Source organism: Cyprinus carpio, chromosome B6 (genome assembly GCF_018340385.1).
Source record: "Cyprinus carpio isolate SPL01 chromosome B6, ASM1834038v1, whole genome shotgun sequence".
Lineage (NCBI taxonomy): Eukaryota > Metazoa > Chordata > Actinopteri > Cypriniformes > Cyprinidae > Cyprinus > Cyprinus carpio.
The window spans coordinates 7206852-7221127 of NC_056602.1; the positions used below are offsets into that span (position 1 = coordinate 7206852).

The 14276-nt window shown below is 37.0% G+C and overlaps 2 pseudogenes; both read right to left on the reverse strand.

The window, feature by feature from the left end:
• Positions 1-164: 164 nt before the first annotated feature.
• LOC122133959 lies at positions 165-6494 on the reverse strand (annotated as a pseudogene).
• A 3031-nt stretch (positions 6495-9525) lies between these two features.
• Positions 9526-13330, reverse strand: LOC122137585 (annotated as a pseudogene).
• Between the last annotated feature and the right edge of the window lie 946 nt (positions 13331-14276).

A 14276-nucleotide genomic window follows, 5' to 3' on the forward strand; every position in this document is an offset into this window, starting at 1 on the left:
ACATTCTGTTTTCTGTCTCTGGACATTAAAGAATGTTTTCATATTAATGTAGCTAAAGGACTCAAGCTTCACTGTATTTGTTCTGTTATTTGTATCATAGTTGCTCTGAAATCACTTTGGAATCCTTAACTTGCCATAAAATCTGTTTTCAAATGTACCTTCTTTCATATTGATATGAACAATATATTGCAAATAAAGTCTGGGTGTTCATCATCGGTTAGTTGCCGCCGCCCTAGATACAGGGACTCAATGTCCATGTCATAAGTCTTTCCTGGGAGGCTCCTCTTGGGCTGGAGGACTCCTCTCCAAGCATCCTCCACCACGGGAGACGCATGACTCTGCATCAAGGCATTGTTGGATTGACGGGCGCGTGTGGCCACAGGGCAGGAGCGTCTCAGGAACAGATTCACATCCTCCGCTCTGGCATCCTCAGCGACGGCGCATCTAAATAAACAAACAAATGAGTGATTTTAGATTGGTGCAGGGGTGGGGCAATGTCTATGGTAACATATTAAAAATAAAACCAGTGAAATGACTAATAAATGCATGATTTACAGTTTCAGACTGAGGTTTTCCACAAAAACACGTTTAATAAATGACATAACTACTTCACATTTTTATACTTTAAAAAACCATTTTTTAAGAAAAGCGATGACTCAAAAGTATCAATTACCACCTTTTTTAAAACAATTACAAATCCTAGATTAATTTAAAAATAACATAATATGTCTTGGTGTCTTAATTGTTTTGAATTTTTTAATGCATAAGCATTAGCTTCTTGTCGATCCACCGTTTCACATTTATAGTTGCATGTTTGCTGCATAAAATATGGGTAAATTTTCTATGGAAAGCCCGTTTCCGCCACTGAATAAAACAAGAAAAAATCGTGAATTTTTTTCTCACCTCACAATTCGGACTTTTTTTTCTCAGAACTGCAAGATATATAACTTGCCAATGCAAGTTATAAAGACCAGAAAATTGCATGTAAAATAAAAAAGTCAGAAACGTGAGATTTAAAAATGTGTGACACTTGTAATATAGAGGTACTTGAAACCAGATGCATAATCTATGCAAATTTGCACATGTATCCACATCCTGAAATCAGGCTTGCTATCTATCTACAGTAGAAGCTTTTGCGCTCACATACAGTATTTGGATATGTTTCGGGCCTTCAACGCTTTTGCCGAATTCCTGAAATCATACTTCACATCAGTAGATCAGATATAGATTTAGGTATGTACTTAGTAAAAAATCTCCACGCTGTGTGGATCTGCGCAAGTAGAGCCTGATTGTGCTGCTCCCCGTGCTCGATGCAGACACTCTGTTTATCCGGTGCTGGTGCAGGAGACTCTGTGCTCTCTGATGGAGCTCCACACTCCCCTCTGCTGACTTCACTGATGAAGGCACAACAGAAAAAAACTTTCTTAATGAGAATTTGCCTATATTTTGGATATGGCTTAATTGTTGCTTTAACTCCAAGGCATAAAGAAAACACAAAGTTCTATTTCTTCAAGGTGACGTCACAGAATGTAGAGAGATGTGGCTCCTGTATGTGTTGCCTGAGCTCCGTTCTTCTCGCTTTCAGGTCAGTCCTTTTGGGTCCTTTTAATACGGCGTGAGAAATACTTCTTTGGTGCTCTACGTACGTTTTAAAAACTGCAGAATCTGACAAATAAGAACATGAAGCACATAAATGATTCACGATTATCAGAGAATAAAACAATTCAACCTCTTTGATGTATAAAATGACAAGTGCTACAATGTTCATTTGTTGTTTTCATATATGTACAAAGTCCACGGTTATTAGGTGAACAAACTGAAAAACCATAAAAAAACATTTATACTACTTGAAATCACTTATATCTGAACTAGAATCAAATATACAATACATTAATATATAAGGCTTATTTTATTTTAGCTAGTTGCCAAGGTAACATGTTTGTTCTAAATTTTTTTTGCTAAAACTGAACTAAAAATAAAACTACAAAGAACAATTTAAAAATATGTATGTATTACACGACTCTGTGGAATACTCGTTTTCCGTTGGTCAGTCACGCACTTCCGAGGTCTTTATTTCCTGATAATAACTGGTTAGCAAAACTAATAACACAGGCTCATCCGGGTATACTCCGTTGAGCCTTTATTCTGCGATAACAACTGACTGGATTTACTTATCCCTTACTTAATAGAATTAATAAAATAAATAATAAAACAAAAACTTTTTTTTTTTAATGAAAATGGAAAAACTATAACAGGAACTCAACGATATTGAAATAACAGTGACAGAGTCCGAGCTTCCTTTAGTCACATTAGCTGTACACTCACGCTCGCTGTAGAGTGACAGCAGCTCTGTGCTGTGCTGAGAATGTATCTGTGCTGCTGGAAGCTGCGTCTCTCTCTCTGTGTCCTCTCCACACTCTCTGAATCAGCACGGCTGCCTTTTCTCCTCTCCAGCTCCCCCAAGTATCTCTCTATCTGGGCTGAGAGAGGAAGACAACAGTTAAAGACTCACACATGGTCTTTCATTTTGTTGACATGCTTGCTCGCCACATATTTTAAGTCTTCATTTTATGTGCTTTTAGTATTTTTTTTTTTTCTGAAATACATAGTTTTTATTCCATTAAAAAATACATTTAAATTTTAGTGTTTTTCACCTTAAAATTAGTTCAGCTAGTTGCTAATGCAGTTTCTACATTTTTGTTTATTTTAAGTGGTGTTTTCATTTAATATTATCGATTTTATTTTATTTCAGCTTTTTTTCAATTAACAAAAATTTTATTTCAGCTTTTTTTCAATTAACAGGTTAATGAAAATAACCCTGATGCTACACACTACAGGTTCCCACACTCTGTTTGGTTTTGTGTTTGTTTACCAGCTGGTAGTATCTCCATCAGATGAAGCTGGTGTTTGCGGAACGGTTCTCATGGCTCTCTGTCTTCGCAGACACACTTGATGACGTAATTCTTCTTCTGCGCGTTGCCTCTCGTGTGTTTTCCTGTTGTCGCCTGCCGCTTATCCCTATTGCAAAAAGATAAATCTCATTTACCAGAATATAGTGTCAAATGGTAAATTTCTTATTTTTTCACAGAGGTACTGGGGACTAAATAGTTAGTTTCCTTACCTGAAGCTGCGCTGTATTGCGCTGACCGCTCTGGGGACAGTTTCTTAATTCCTTTTTCGGGTCTGATGGGCTCTCCAGGCTGCCCTGGACACTACAAGCTGCTCGCACATACTCCTCAGATGATGACTCCTTCATTTATATACAGTATGTGGGGTAAAGAAATACATAACAAAAATACAAATACAAGAAAACAGCAAGTATAACTCTAAGTGATCAGAAAGATACTGGGAAAAGACCATATATGATGAGTTTTTAATGAAAGAAACCTTAAAGAAATGGTTCATCCAAAAATGAACATTTGCAGGAAAATGTACTCTTGCTCAGGCCTTCCAAGATGTAGGAGGAGTTTGTTTTCTTTATTGAAACAGATTTGGAGAAATGTAATACTTATTACATCACTTGGTCTCAAATGGATCCTGTGCAGTGAATGGGTGCGTCAGAATGAGAGTACAAACATGATAATCTTGTGAAGTCAAATAGCTGCATGTTTGTAATAAACAAACTAATCAATTAAGATAATTGTGTTATATAAAGTTCTACACTAATATGTCGGACTTTGATGTTGTAAGAGGACAACAGGAGACTTTCATTGGAGGATGGGTTATTATGGATAAAGTTTTTAAAGCCTTAATGATGGATTTGTTTTTAACAAGCCAACAGATTTTTTTGCTTCACAAGACGTTCATTTTTTTTGACGTGTGGATTACTTGTGGATTATTGTAATGTTTTTAATCAGCTGTTTGGACTCTCATTCTGACGGCACCCCATTCACTGCAGAGGATCCACTGATGAACAAGTGATGTAATGCTATTTTGGATTTCTTCATATCTGTTTCAGATGAAAGAAACAAACTCCTCTACATCTTGGATGGCCTGAAAGATGAGTACATTTTAAGCAGATTTTCAGTTTTGGGAGAACTATTACTTTTAACTATCATCATAAGTGGACTTACAGGGAAAAAATAAAAATGCTACCAATGTAAAATATGTCTACATCAAGGCCATTTAGCAGACACTTTGAGCTGGTGGCCACTGACCTTAGTGTCTCTCCATGGGACGTCTGACCGCAAGTGATCAATAAGCTGATCCAGTACAGAGTCAAAGCCTTTACCACGCCAGTCTTTCACAGCCAAATCAGCCAAACCTGCAGGACCAAACATTGGAAGACTGGTCTAAACACTCAGCAAATAAAACCTGAAGATGCTCTGAGGTCTAAAGAGTGCGACTCTACCTCTGTATCGCCTGTGAATGAGCTGATGGGTTGAGCTGCTGTGGTCCATAATCAGAACAAGGGTCTTTACAGCTGCTCTGCCAATCACAGGATTCGAGCAACTGGACATTTTATACACAATATCATCCATGATTTCAGTCAGAGCCCTGTTTCCCATTTCAGCTACAACAGCTCTGCAGAAACACAGGGAGAGATAGAGGTATTTGAGTATTTGGATGTAAAGCAGTTACATGGATAAAGACTGTATTATGGATTAGGTGGCTTTCTGTTGTACCCGTTTGCCCTGAAGATATTGTTCCACATGGTGACAGTAACAATGGAGACGTCGTCATCTTCACAGATTTGGATGTTCTCATAATGTTTAGATCTCAGGACTGAGAAGAGAATGCTAAAAACATCAGTTTCATTTCAGTTCAAGCTAAAAATCCATCTCTAAACACATCTTGTGATGGTTAATTTGCTAAATTTATAGAGGAAGTTGTTTACCACGATGAATGAGATGTGTATGAGCCCTGAGGAGCCAGCCAATCGAATCAAAGACTTTTCTAAAAAAACGAATGATCTCATTATGTGCCTTGTCCTGTTAAAAAGAGAAATGAAAAGATCTGGTTGGTTATTACTTTCTAGCTAATAAAATTATGTTTTTTTCAAAATTAACTTTTTCTAACATTCCATTATTTATGAATGTGCTCAAAGTTCAAACATCCTTTTTTTTTTTTTTTTTTGAATGTTAGTGAAAACATGAAAGGAATGTTTATTATTTTTAAACATCATTTTGTTAAAGTTTCTTCTGAAACAAATAGTATGTTTTAATATTAGACATACACTCAAGGTTCCATGAATGATGTATAATGTAAACAACATTAATCAAGACTTGATAACTTTGAACGAACATTCTATTACGGTTACTGGAAGAACATAACATTTGCCAAAGTTCTGAGAACGTTCCCTGTTAGCTGGGTATGTTGTCTCTTGTAATCAAAATATAGCAATTATTATCAAAAGTCAGATATGAGAGAACTAGTTAGAAATAATGACAGGTGTTTAAGATTTGTGTCACTCTGAAAGGGTTTATTTTGCATTAATAACTAGCTGACTTTAAAATAAATAACCCAAACCTTGCTACTTGATGTTTTCTGTGATTCAGGAGACTGTAATATCTTACCCGCAAAGCTCTGTTCATTAGACGGTCTGCAAGAAAAAGAAGGCTTTCCACCACAGAAGGCAGAAAATCGTGACTAAACACATCCATGTCTCTGAAAGCACCCAGACCCACACAGCATGTGCTAGTTGGACAGAAACATGCTTTAAAACTCTGACACTGAAATTACAACAGCACTCGGTGTGTATTTATATTTGAATACCTGAGGAGGTCTGCCATCTGTGTCAGAACCGCATAGCCTCCGTGGATCTTGGCTGGACTGAATCTCAGGGAAGAGGAGCAGTACTGCAGCACACCATGAGAGTAAAGAATCTGTTTGCATGCCTCCAGATCCCTCTGATCTCCTAAAGACTTCCTGCCTACAAGATCTGTTCATGAAAGCTGTTTGAGTTCATTCGTGTAGGAGATACATGCTTGTGTTTTAGGACAGCTGACATGTAACATATATTTTATCTAAAACGGTTACAAATAGCACTTTATATTATTGTAAAATTAATGTACATTTAGTTTTATGAGCTTATATGATCTTAGAGGTTATATTTTGTATATCTTATAATGCATTTGTCACACCGCATGATTATTTGGGTGAACTGAAAAAAAACAAAAAAAAAAACAGACAGCTTTAAATAAACGAAATTCTACAGTGATAAATGTGGGAAAAGAGAGGACTTTCATAATCTTTACCTTTTAATTTTGAAGAGCACGTCGTTAACCTTGTTTTCAGGTTTTTCTCGAGTGTCTGCGACCAGATCCTTCAGTTCTGGGCTAATTTTATCTCCTGATGGACCCATTGCGCTCACCAACTCGGAAAAACGTGTTAGATTTCACATATAAAAACCCATGTCGAATGTTAAGAGTTTACGTAGTTTATTACTTCTCATATTTTGGGTAAAGATGTAACTTCCATGATTGTTCTGGTCAAGAAAAGCGACAAAACAGACGGCAACAGACAAGAGCCAGTTCGGTTTCTACGGAAACCTTACGTCATCACACTGCGACCCGTACATCGTGTTGAGAATTTTTTTTTTTTTTTTAATATATAATTTTTTAACACATTATGTTGTATTATAACAATAATCGGTATTATTGTTAAAATAAAGAGACAAATTAATATATCCTTTTCATATTTCTGACTGTCTGTTGTGCATTTATGCTAAAAGGGTAAAAGCACAACTAGTGTGAAGAATATTTTGAATGTGTTTGTTTGGAATACAATTTTTTTTTTTTTAATTAAATATCCTCTTAAATCTCTTAACACAATGCCAAGTTGCCAACAATGTCGTTATTTCCGCGACAACAGCGCCTCCAACTGATGAGTCTGGATGAGTTTAGTTAAATGGCCAGCCTGCAGTCCAGATCTTTCACCCATAGAAAACATTTGGCACATCATAAAGAGGAAGATGCAACAAAGAAGACCTAAGACAGTTGAGCAACTAGAAGCCATTCCTAAACTTGAGCAACTTGTCTCCTCAGTCCCCAGACGTTTGCAGACTGTTATAAAAAGAAGAGGGGATGCCACAGTGGTAAACATGGCCTTGTCCCAACTTTTTTGAGATGTGTTGATGCCATGAAATTTAAAATCAACTTATTTTTTCCTTAAAATGATAAATTTTCTCAGTTTTTAAACGTTTGATATGTCATCTATGTTGTATTCTGAATAAAATATTGGAATTTGAAACTTCCACATCATCGCATTGTTTTTATTCACAATTTGTACAGTGTCCCAACTTTTTTGGAATCGGGTTTGTATGTAAATATTGTACAAACTATATTGCCCTAAAACAAGAATAACAGCAGTTTTTTAAATTAGGTTTCAACTAAACATCATAGCCGTGAGTGACACTTTTAAAAACATAATTTTAGAATGTTTCTGTCCCCTAGGATGATTTTAACATCAACGTCTAACATTTTCAAAAAACACTGAAGAACCGCCATGAACATTCAATAATTACTTATTATTTTATTTCAAGTTTTTGGTTAATGTGCTCCTCTTAAGATCAGGGGTCTCTACAGCACAAGACCTGTCCCGTAGAGAAGCAGGGTCTTCAGGAGCCCTGCACCAACAGCCCTAATGTCCTCTCCACTGAGGATCAGCAGGTTCATCCTCCTCCAGCTCAAGCCTCCAACAGTAAAGCACTTTATGTACTTTGTCAAAAAATGTTCATGTTATTTGTTTAGCATCAGTATTTTAGGTTAAAATAAGTACACATATTCTAAATAATAGACATTCAATTACTATTTATAAATTAAAACTACAGTTGTAATAATTATGAGAACAAGACCCAGCTAAAGTCATTTTAATATTGTGATTTACTGTTTTCTACATAAATATACATTAGTTTGAGAAAGCTGTAAAAAGTGTTCTTGAACATGGCTGAGCCAGAGTACTTTATCAGTACCGGCTCTCTATCTAGGCTGTCCTGGTCCCAGCACTCCATTACTGTCCAACTAATTGACTTCCGGTACAGCGACCTTCTAAAAAATTCTGCCTATAAGACATTCTGGGGTATATATTGTGTCTTAAAACCTGTAGTTTGCAACAAATTCTAGTAACCAGTTACACCATATCTCAATATGCATTCTTCTTGTAACCAATCAAAAAAATTTGCCTTTTCTTCAGGCACAGAACTGTATTGCCCCCTTAAGTGGCAAAATACCATTGGAAAACCTGCCAACTCTGTGTGTGGAGACCCTCCAGACAAGTGACTTAAGCCAGCAATATTTGCATATGGCAATATTACTAGTCTAGGGATGTTTAAATAATGTTTCAGAGGTTCTTGATGTGATACCAGACAGAACTGGTGCACCACTTCTAGAGCTTCTCAGTTGGCTTAGCATCTCGCAGGCTGACGCAAGTCAACACCATCACTTAAACACCTTAGCATCTTGCAAGGCTGACAATGTTCCTGCCCACAGTCAACCGACTTTACTCAGCCTAGAGAGCTCACTGTTTTAGTCACCCCAGTCCTAACTGATTCCTTAATGTCCATCCTGGAGTTACCTACTGTATGAACTCCCCCTCTCAGAACTCCCTGTCAGTCATTCCAAGCTCCCTTTCAAAGCCACCCCAGTTGCAAGGATTCTTAGCTGCTCTAATGGTTCCTACCGTGATTCCAGGCAGATCTCTTCATTTTATGAGTCTGCCCTATAGAGCACTCTTTAGGTGTGCTCCCTGCCATGACCGTCCTGGCCCCAGAGGTTACTGTGATGGCCACCCCAGAGGTTGCTGTAAAACATGAGCCAGAGCCGGTTCCTAAAGCCAGTACTCCCTAGTTCCAGTGCTCAGTATCAACACTATCCTCAACTGAGCACTCCCTCAAGTGTACAGTTCCTGACCAAACCGTTCCTGTCACACCAATCCTAGAACTCTCAATCTATGCCATCCTGGTCCCAGCACTCCCTTTGAAAAATCATCCTTATCTTATATCTATTTTTGTTAGAGCTGATTATGGTACAGAAAATAAATACAAAAAAAAAATAAAAATGCCAAAATAATGCTGACATAAATCAAGCTCTATGCTACCTTATGTTCAAAAGCACAATGAGATGAGTCTTAACGAAGACAGATCTTAACTAGTTTACTATTAATTCTTTTTCTTACTGTCTCTTGGCACCTAGCATCATGTGAGTTTCAGTTACTGAATTTTCCTAACATGGCCTTGGAGGATTTAATGAATTTAATAAACCTTTCAATAGATTTCTAGAAGTTCAGGAGTCCCTTATAATTAAAGCAAGAAAATGAAAACAATGCTTGGAAGAACAAAGAAAGCTGAGCACTCACAATTCATATGCAAAATGATTCAAACACAATAAATGAAGAGTTTAATATCAGCTTTGTGAATGTATAATGTTAAAGTACAGGACAAACTGTCCCTGTATGGATCTAATATGGAACATTTCTGTTGATTCTCTATTATTCAAGACGAAAAAACATCACATTAGAAATGTGATATTTCTGATATTTCACATAATAATAATTTAATAAAAAAATAAAGAGACATTTAAAAAACATCTACTAATTACATATAATCAAAACACAATACAAACATTGTCATACTGAATTATTTCTTTAGATCAACTCTCAGGGTCTTCTGCAGACTTTCTATGCTGGCATCTAGTGCTGTAAGACCGTCCCTGAAATTCTGCTCATCCTGTGTGTTAAACGTGGACCAGGAGTTTATGCTCCAATCAGAGGCTAAAGATTTAATATCACACGAGGAAAAGGTGTTCTCCGTCACTGAAGGGTGTCCAGTGGATGCTGTCTGAACACCCATCCTTAGGCATTGACGGGCATGTTGGGATTCCACTAGCTGATTGTTCAGGCCTTTATTTTTCTGATTTAAATGTAAGGCCATGCCATGATGATCTGAATCGTAATCTCGGCCATCATTCTTCACATCCTGAACATCCAGCTTTTCAAAAGCATGGCCCATATATTTCAGGCCTACATGAGCATCCACATCTTCCCTTTGATTCTTGGATGTCATCAGCTCACTTACACTGAGTGAGTGGATTACTGTGACCAAAACCTGAGGCAAGCTGCCACCACTGGAGTCTCTCTTAAAGGGGCAAACGTTGTTCGTTTCTGCTCTTCTAACTGAGAACACATTCTCAGCTATGGTTTCATGGGTTGGTTTGCGTATATATGGAGAGCAGACTGGCATAAAGTTCTCTTTTCCATCATCAGTCCGACCAGGAGAGGTTGGTTGTAATGTCTGGGACCTACAGTAAATTCGGTGAAGAGGAGAGGTCTGTTCGATACCCCTCACAGGGTCTGAAGGTAGGTCTTCACAGAGTTTGAAGTTTATCTGAGACAGCAGTCCTCCCTCTGTGCATTTCATGCAATTCCAGAACACTCTTGGTAAGCTGAGAGTTTGGCTGACATAAATCCAACTGATGAGAATATTTCCTGGTGTCTTTTGTTTGACTTATCTGCAGATTTCTGTGTGATTGAAAAAAAAAAAAACAGCATTTTTGACCTATATATTCTGTTATATACTACATTCTCTAGATTACATTTGAAAAGTTTAATTTCATTGTAGTTTAGATGAGTGGCACTCAAGCCAGAATTTAAATTACATCAAGTGGCACAAAGTACAGTATCAAAATTGCTTATTACACAGAAACACACAAAAAAGGATGGCTTGTCATGCAACCTGTCCATATTAACATATCTACTTTGTCTTTTTTTTATATATCAAGTGACAGATGAATGTTCGTCAAAATAGAGTTTGACTGGATGCACATCCTTTCAACAACAAAACAGAAGCACTTTCTCCTCCCTTGTAAAGTTGATCGTCTTAACTATAAACAATTATATGTTTATTTGCATGAAGAATGATTTTTTTCACTGCTCTCAATGACTCCATGAGAACATACCTACCTGATGACTTCCTGCAGTCTGCTGATCTCTCTGCCTCCCTCTGCTGAAGGCTCAAAGTCAGTTCCAGCTTCTCTCAGTCTCATACTTTCCAAGTTTACTCTGGCAACTCTCGCATTTCAGCTAATGCCGCACTACACTCATCCTCTGCATGGGTAAGTTACATGACAATTACTCAAAGCATAAGAGAAAAAGGCTTCAAATATGAAGGGTAAATTTAACAGCAGTCATGTGTTTTTTAATATTAGTGAAATGAAAATATCTTGGAATGTGCAACAAATGTTATAATGCAGTCATACCTGTTTATATAACATCAATATAGTGATAATAAAAATCAATTCTAAGTTTGTTTTGTTTTTAAGAAAGAATAGGATAATATAAAAATGCTAGACAGTTAACATACTTACTATACTATAATTTAAGAAAATAAAATAATAAATAAAACCAATATAGTATTACAAATACTGACTAAAATAACAACAGTCTAAAAGAATACCCTTACCCAGTCTTATCCGGCTGTTCTCTAACTCAACACACGTCTTTGTGGTGCTTCAGGTCACCGTCTTTGTCCTCCATGGCTTCTCTGTTAGTCTCATGTTCTCCTGCTGCAGATCATCAAGCTCTCTACGGCTCTCATTTAACTGAGTTTGTAGCGTGAGGTTTCAGAGACTGCAACACAACCACTGTAAAAACCATGCCAAAAAACTCAAAGGATGTTTTCATACATCCACTTGGTTAGAAACTACAAGGCTAAATTCTAAGAACATATACATATTTGTACATTTACTCTTTCATTGGTTTTATTCATTTCTAATCAAGCCCTTAATAGACAGCATGAAGCCACTCCACCCTCCATGTCGCAGGCCTCCGGCCCTGTTCCGCCGTTTTGCTCTCTCTCTCTCTCTGATAACTGCTGATTGAGTATTCGCAAACGCCTGGGTGTCATGCAAATTAATACAAATTAGATTTGTCAATTGAAGTGTGATTTATTAAGATTAAAAAATAACAGGATGAAATTTAACATAATTTTAATCTGCATAATGAAGCTTATGTCCAATGCCATGCAATATATTGGACTTCTTAAAGGTCACTTTTTTGTATGCTAGTTCAATGCTTTTTTGCCACAGTACAGACTCTGAATGAACTTGATTGGAGGCGTTTTTTTCAACACATACTGATAAATCTGAGTAGTTTTTTAGTTTAGATTAATTAATTGGCATGTACAATGTAATCAATTTAACTGCAGTTTTATTTTCTATTATATTGTATTTTGCTGTAGTTGTAAGTAGCAAGTCACTGACCTTCGCAGCTGTACATTCTCACTCCTGAGTGGCTGCAGGGCGAGTGCGATCTCAGCTTGGATGTTGGTGCTGCCCACCATGACAGGAAGCAGAGAGATGCTCTGCTCCACCTCAGAGATCAGCCGCACAGCATCACTGTCTGCACAGAAGAGTGAACGATAATACCATGTGAAAACTAACACACACTCTGCTTATCGGCCAAGTTTCTAGAAATCTGCAAAACCAGCAACTCAATCCTTGGGTGATCTGATACTCTGACGGTCCAATATTTTATTATGTTACAGAAAGTGACTTAGATAACCATTGTATTCAGCTTTCATTAATCAGATCTAGGATCAGGACAGAGGGAAGAAAGAAAGAAATCCCTGTAACAAGAGCCTGACAACAACAACACACAGAGAACAAGAGAAATTTTAAAAGATATGTTGACAAAATGTCTCATTGTTTTTGTCATGTATGATGTATTTTTTGTTCCCAGACAGAAAACAGAAATTACATCATACAGGTTTGGAACAACAAAAGTGATATATACAGTAAATAACAGAAATGTCTTTTTTTTGTAAATATAGATTTGCTGAATCTAATATAATATGAAAGTATTAAAGATGGATGGAAAGTCAAAGGAAGGGAAAAGAAATGTAATCAAATATTCTCACCCTGATTAGCAAACTAAAGTCTTCAGCTCTCCCAGCAGATATCTTAACAGTCACCATCACTTTCTGTGTGGTTTTCTCTGGACTGGGGGTGAGAACTGTTAATTTCTCATTGCTGGTCTCACAGCTGATGTCTCTGACAGGTGTAGTTGTCCATCCCCCATCTTTTATGTCATCCCTCTGCATTAGTACCCACTTTCTTTAGAACAGATCTCCTGCTCCGGGTCATTGCAAATAATTAGTACTGGGGCCGTTTGGATCAGGTTGAGGCTGGCTGACCCTGGGGCTGGTTGGGCACCTGTGTAGTTAGCACGCGCGATGAGTGGGACAGGTTGAGGACGCCAGTGGATGATGCCAAGGGGGTACTGGTCTAGCGCCTACACAGATCCCACCCTTGTGATGAAGCAGCTATATTATTAGAACCATCATGAAAAGTGCTAATTAGTACTATTAGTTAAATTAAACATTTTACACATCAACCATTGTATTTTCAATAATGAGGACCCTATCATCTGAACCAAGACCGTTTACCAAGGACAATTCAAAAGTTTGAGCTCATAGTCTGCTTAATGCTTTTCTAAGATTAATACTTGCTTATCCGATGGCAAGTATGCATTCTTCAATCGAATAAATTACATGGAAAGTAAAAGACCTTTTCCCATTATTAACAAGATATTACTATTATAATTAAACACTTCTCTTTTGACTTTCTAATCTGTCACACACCGATCCAATTAACCTTTCTTGAAATGTATCCCGGCTGGTTTCACGGGTTTGTCAACTGTTTTTCAACACTGATATTCGAGCAAAATATGTTTCTTGAGCACCAAATTAGCATTTATATTGTTTCATTTTTTTTTATCTTAAAATTATTTTAAATCTTTAATTATTTAAGAGTTATTTTGTGTATAGTTTTTTTTTCCCGAAAGGCTGATAGGTTCAGCCTCGAACATTAAACTTTTCATAATTATACACCGTCCATTCACAACTGTACATATTTATACACGAGAAATCCAATGTGTGTACACTTTTGTACATTTGTACACTGCACACTTGTAAAATATCGTCATATCTGCACACAATTGTACATGATCTTATGTTTATTAACACTACACATTTTTTTTTCTTCCCTATAACTTTCACGTGTGTGTGACCATGGACCACAAAAACAGTCATCTAGGGGTATGATTTTTTGAAATTTGAGATGGTGTACATCATCCTGACAAGCTGAACAAATAAGCTCTTCCATTGATTGTATGGTTTGTGTCTTAGGATAGGACAATAGTTTTAGCCCGACGAAAAATGTGAAAATCTGGAATCTGAGGGTGCAAAAAAATCTAAATTATTGAGAAAATCGCTCTTTAAAGTTGTCCAAATTAAAGTTTCTTAGCCAATGCATATTACTTTATCCAAATATGTTTTTTGCTAT